Below are 6358 nucleotides of genomic sequence, written 5' to 3'. Positions count from 1 at the left end.
GCCCCAGCTACTCAGCAGGCTGAGGTGGGAGGACTACTTGAGTCCAGGAGTTCAAGGTTACATAGAGCTATGGTCATGCTACTATGCTCCAGCCTGTGTGACAGAGCGAGACCCTGTCTGAAAGAAAAAAAAAGAGAGACAGAAAGATTAGACTAAAATTGAACTAACTCCAGACCTTACCTGGTAGATGATTTTGGGGTGGGGAGAGGGAGGTGGAGGGGATGTCAAATCTTTTCCCATTTTCTCCTAAAAGAAGAGCAGCTTGGGAAAAAAAAAAAAAAAAAACCCAGCTCACCAAAAGTACAGAGATGATGGTTCTGGAAATTAAAGGAGTCATTGTTTTATTTACAATGTGGAGTAATGGATTCTTATTTTTTCCTATAATTTTTTTTTTCTACCTGGTAGCAAGGCCTCGAGTTTGACTGCATTTTAACAAGACACAGGAGAATCAGAGGAAGCTTTTGATTAGGGCTGGACTTTGTTTTCCACGCTTGCCGAGACAAAGGGGAATCAGGCATGTGATCTCCTTTTCCAGCTAATTTCACAGAAGACCTGGAAGAGGAAGGCAGCCTGGAGAGTCCCCATGAAGGTCCCCACGGGCCCAGATTTCGCCCTTTTGCTGGCCTGGCCTGAAGGATCCCAGCATGCTGCCACCAGGCCACTGCAGCTGTTCACGTGCCCCTGTTTGGGGAAGTGAGGCCTGGGAAAGCAACAGCGCAGGGTTACAGTTTGTCCCACATCAACGGAATTTTGACCTGAGAGCTGGCTTCCTCCTCTCAGCATGCTGGTCCTGGCAAGTCCCATCACCAGCCAGCCTTCCCAAAGAGGAACGCCTTAGGGTTGGCTCCAGCCCCTCAACTTCCTCTTTCTTCCCTAGTTCCCTTGCAAGGATGACCCCAGGGCCCCTGGCTCCCAGCAGCTCCAAGATGGTGGGAATCTGAAGGATGGCAGAACAGAACTGGGACCAGTGGTCTGAAGCCAGCAAGAGGCTGATTTCAGCTCAAAGTAAGCAATAACTTCCCAAGAGTACCATTTGGGGACAGTCTCAGTGGTTAGAGATCCACATCAGGGCAGGTGTTTGCACAGGGCCATAGAAGAGATTCTGAAACTAGATGAAGTTTGACCAGTTGTTCTCAAAGACGCTGTCCCTACCAGAAAGTACACGTCTATGAATCTTCAAGTTAGCGTCAATTCACCAAGACAACAACAGGAGTAAGAAATCATTTTCTTACTGTTTCAAACTTGTAAATATGAAACATTTCAATCATACTGACATGTAGAGAAAATAATATACTAGATCTGTCAAGCCCATCACCAAAATTGAAACATGTTTTGCCCTATTGGTCTTAGATTGATCTCTCTCTGTCTCTCTCTTTCTCTCCACCCCTGCCTTCAAAGAAAAGTGTACAGATTCAACTGAAGCTCTCTTTCTTCATCCTTTCCCTCCTTCTCCAAAGGTAACTATTAACCTGAAGTTGGCTTGTATCATTCCCATGTGTGTTTTTATTTTTTAATAAATATAAATGTATTAATACAATTATATTGTTTACATTTTAAGATGAATTGCATCTATCTATGTATATACTTATGTGTAGCACGTATCTGTCCTTTTACAACCAACTTTTTCATTCAGCATTGTTTTAAAGTTTATACATGTTGATAGAAATTGGATCTAGTACATTTCTATTAACTGCTACATAGTGTAGTATTCAATTCCATTACCACATTCCATAAACCACAGCTTGTGGGCTATGTAGTCAGCACTCTTTCATGTGTGTACATATGTTGTGTGCACACATATACATGTGTGTATATATGTGTATCTATATGTATACATACAAACACAAATCTGTATACCTGTATGACGGTTTCTCCAGGCTGTTTATTCAGGAGCAGAATTGCTATTTCATAGCAGAAATGCATCTTTGACTTCAATAGATATTGCCAAATTGTTCTCCAAAGTGACTGTACCAATTTACACTCCCACCAGGGAGTTCCCTTACGGCCACATCTCACCATCCCTTTTGTCATCACACTTAATTAATTTTTACTAATCCGGTAGATGTGAATGGCATTTCATTGTTTCAATTTGCATTTCCCTTATCATGGGGAAGCAGTTATAGTTTTGAGCCAAAAAAAGAGTCTAATCCCTCCCCAGCCCACACACATACACTCAGTGGAGGCAAAAGGATGCATGGGGGTGGGAATGAGCCCAGATAGTGAGGTTCCAGAGACCCAGGGCTGGAGCAAGGATTTTGCGCCTCGGGGTCAAGCACAGATTAAAGTCAGAACAGAAGGTTGACTTCCAAAAGCACAGACCAAGGAGTTGCCAAAGAGAAGTGACCAAGACCAGGGATAACAGCAGCTTGGATAGAGCCAGAACCCTGAAATCGCAGAGGTAGACAAGAGCAAAACACACTGGAGTCAACGGGAAATGGTCCAAGTTATTTCCTAAATAACAAAGGCAGTTGTTTGCAGCTGGCAGCTGGAGAGATCAAGATTGAGGTTGGGGCAGCTGAGCAGAAAGGAAGGGAGAATAACAAGTGCCAAGGTCCCAGAAGCCCAGCCTGCCACTGTCATTCCCCGGCGCGCCATCACTCTCCACTGTGGAACCCGAGTGCCCTAAGTAACTCTTCATAGGTTCTGCCAAACAAACCCTCTCAGGTCAACAGACCAGCAAATATGGGCCACACTTTGGTCTGAGAGTTTGGGGTTTTCATTTCTTAAGATCTAACAACAACCAAAGCACTGCAGTGGGTAAATGATTTATTTTTGACAAACTGTTTCTCCTTCTGGTGGCTTCTTTTCAAAACATGTTTTGGAAACATTTAAGTCCTTCCCATAGCACTGCTTCTCAGGGAAGTTAAACAACGCTAAATTGACCGACTGACTTCAAGGCATGTGTGCTAAAATATGCCTCCCATATTAAAGATATTGGAGCTTTCTGGAAATAACTTATTTCCTTGGGGGACCCCAGAGGATGTGGGAATCCCATATATCTCTATGTCCTTTTACCAGGCAAAACTCTGAGAAGCAGAGGCATCTATCAATGCGTGTGACAGATATGGTCTTCTTAATGGGGACAGGAAACCACTCTAACCTCAATGGGTCCACAGTTTCAAAGTCAACTTTCCCTTTGGCTCCCTTTTCTAAGGACAATAGTCAAGGAAGTGTCTAGAGAGACAAGCATAAAGGGGCTAAGAAACCAAGACCCTGAGATCTCCTTTCCCTGATTTGATACCATGCGAGTATAAAATAGGATGAATCCCTCAGTTCAGAATAGACTGTATTTAATAAAACTCTAGAAACATAAACAAGTGTCTAGAACTATTCTGCAAACCCAAGCTGTGTGAAGGTCAATTCTCACTATTCTGACCATTTTAAGATAAAATGTGACAAAGATACACTACCTTTCTGATGACTCTTGAATAACAAGGTCATGCATGACAGTATTGGTCATTTCTAATTCCTCTTGGCATTGGAATCTATCATTGAATACTTTATCTTTAAAATAAGTTTTAGAGCCAGTTTATTCATACATTTGCCCACCCCACCCCCCAACACACACAATAACATCATGTTTATATAAGAACATCAGTCATGTCCTCTGGGATATCCAAATGCCACAGAGCCATTTCATTCAAGATTCTCAGTTGAGCATCTGCTATGGTTGATTAGAAGAGGCTACAAGTAGGTCAGGGTCAGAAAGGTGCAGCTCACAAAGCATCACAGATGGTTCAAATGAAGAGCCTTTAATGAATGGACCCCTCATAGAGTTGTGGGCCAGGTTGAGGGAACAGAACAAGAAAGGTGAGGCACCCAGGGACCAACCACCAATGAGAAGCAACAGCCAGACCAAGGCTGAAGGGACACCGGAAGGAAATAGTGTTACTGGAGCCCAGTTGAAGCTGGAGTCCTGAAGGATGGCTGCCAGTGGGAATTGAGGTAACGGAGGGGCGCAGCTAATATCAGAGACCCAGGGCAGAGAAATATGCCAATGTATCTTCCCTCCCACCCTCAGATCTCCTGCTGGGTTCCCCATTTGTTAAACCCAACTGGAAGCCAGCTGGCAAGGATGGCTGAGTGATGCAGTGCTTAGGTGTCAGGCCCCACTGGCCGCAGAGCAGGGTGGGGAAGAGAAAGGATAGATCAGGAGCTGGAAGGCGCTGGGGGTGCCCAGTGACTAGCATGGTGGCTCATTTCCCATCCCGCTGTGCTTCCCATTTGAATTAGCTGCATCCCTTGGTCACAAGGCACACACAGCAAACGGCACAAATCCTCTCTTGATCTCTTGATCAAATAGCTCGTAAATCTCCTGATCCACGGTCAGTCTCCACATTTCTTAGGAGAAACATAGTCTAATTCAGAGTCATTTAATTCAAGAGTCAATCAGGCCGAGCATGCCTGTAATCCCAGCTCTTTGGGAGGCCAAGGTGGGTGGATAACCTGAGGTCAGGAGTTCAAGACCAGCCTGGCCAACATGGTGAAACCCCATCTCTACTAAAAAATACAAAAATTAGCTGGGCATGGTGGTGGGCACCTGTAATCCCAGCTACTCCGGATGCTGAGGCAGGGAGAATTGTTTGAACCCAGGAGGCAGAGGTTGCAGTGAGCCGAGATCGTACCATTGCATTCCAGCCCAAGTGACAGAGCGAGACTCTGTCTCAAAAACAAAACAAACAAACAAACAAAAGGAGTAAATCAAACAAGAGTTTCCCTTATAACTTGAATAATGTCATATTCAATTAGGTGGGTGAGGACCCACACTAGGCTTAAGCAGCAAATTCCATTTCTCCAGACCAATTTGCTTCCGGTTTTCAGCAGAGAGGAGAGGGCTCTCTGTTCATTTTCTGGAGAAATGGCCTTGGATAGGCACCAGGCAGTTAGTTACCATTGATGGGAACAATGGACACCACTTAGTCCTTACCAAGTACAGGCACTGTTCCACAGGTTTGGGGTGTGTGCTGGTTGTTCCCCACTTGCTGAGGCACGAGATCAGAGGGTGAAAGGAAGAGGTGGGGTACTGACTCCTCTGCTCCCCTGGCTGTGTTGGCAGTGGCTGCCTGCCTCTCCCTGTGCCCACAGCTCCCCAGCTACAGCTCCACTGTGCCCACAGCCACAGCTCCACTCCTAGAGAGTGGCCCCTCTCCCAGGGCTACACTTCTCCCTGAGTTTTGAGAAAGCACTCCTTCTACTTGCCCCTTCAGATCTGGGGTGATAATAGCTTCTCTTGCAGGTTTCTCCTTCCTTTTTGGTTCCCAAACCCTCCCCACACCTCTGTAGATTGTCTTTTCATTAAACCTCTCCTCCATTATTATCCCTTTCAGTGTGTCGTCTACCTCCGGTGGTTCCCTGGCTGATACAATGTACATAAACCAGGTTAATGACGCTGAAGATCCCGACTAGAGCACCACATTCTCAAGTGCACCATGGGAACTGATGCTGGCAAGGATGCATCCGTTTCCTCCAGGGACATGGTGACCTGATCTGCCTTCAGCAAAGACACAGCGTACTTCATCTTGCATTCTTTTTTCACAAAAGGAGTGGTGAACCCAGAAATAGGTTGAGTAATCACTATCTTGAAAGAGTATTTGGCATTTAGAGAAAAACACCAGCTTTGGGATCAGCCTTCCCCAGATCTCCTACCTCCCTCTGGCTGATATCGGACAAGTGACCACTCTGGGCCTCAATATCTTAGTCTGTTAAATGGGACAAAACATATCTAGTCTACAGGGCTTTAAAAAAGTAACAAATTTTAAATGCCTGGTCCAGAGTATGTCTTTAATAAATCTAAATTCTCTCCCCCTTTACTTTAAGGTTCCCATTGTTTTCTCTCACGTCCTGGTCTTGTCTTTGGGTCTCAGAATCCTCCTCTTGTTCTCCTCCTTAACATGAGTTGAGTTCACTTTACCCAACCATCTTGAATCCTTAAGTCCCAAGGGCTTCATTCTGAGACTGTAATGGGAGGATGGGTTTCTCAACGATTCTAGGTGCCAGCAATTTGCCTTGTGATGTAACACACATGCGCGCACACACACACACACACAGACACACACTTGAGCATGCACATGGAAACCTGATCCAGGACAAGCTCATTCCCACTTATGACTCATGCTTCCATTCAGATAATAGTAATTGGTCTCTAGAGAATATTACAGGGGATAAAACGGCAGGGAGAACAAATGGATCGGAGTGAGAACACTTTTTGCAAATAATAGTCACTAAGGGCCCAGGGAGCTGATGCCCAGCTTGGCTAGAATTTAGTAGGTATTTCTTCCAAGGCAATTTTTAATCGGTGCTCAGTTCATTGTGGCAAATTCAAGAGAGTTTCCGATTAGTTCAGTCATGACCATGGGTT

At 45.1% G+C, this 6358-nt stretch overlaps 1 long non-coding RNA gene across 2 annotated transcripts; it reads left to right on the top strand.

The window, feature by feature from the left end:
• The first annotated feature begins 850 nt into the window (after positions 1-850).
• On the top strand, positions 851-5810 carry LOC108581742. 2 transcript variants are annotated; one of them, XR_001894452.3, is made up of 3 exons: positions 895-1005; positions 1399-1457; positions 5328-5810. It is a non-coding gene; the product is annotated as an uncharacterized LOC108581742 (long non-coding RNA). The 2 variants fall into 2 exon arrangements; XR_001894451.2 differs by lacking the exon at positions 1399-1457 and having other exon boundaries at positions 851-1005.
• Positions 5811-6358: the final 548 nt, after the last annotated feature.

This window comes from Papio anubis, chromosome 10, assembly GCF_008728515.1.
Source record: "Papio anubis isolate 15944 chromosome 10, Panubis1.0, whole genome shotgun sequence".
NCBI lineage: Eukaryota > Metazoa > Chordata > Mammalia > Primates > Cercopithecidae > Papio > Papio anubis.
Note: the sequence above shows the minus strand (reverse complement) of the source record. Positions and strands in the feature narration are given on the sequence as shown.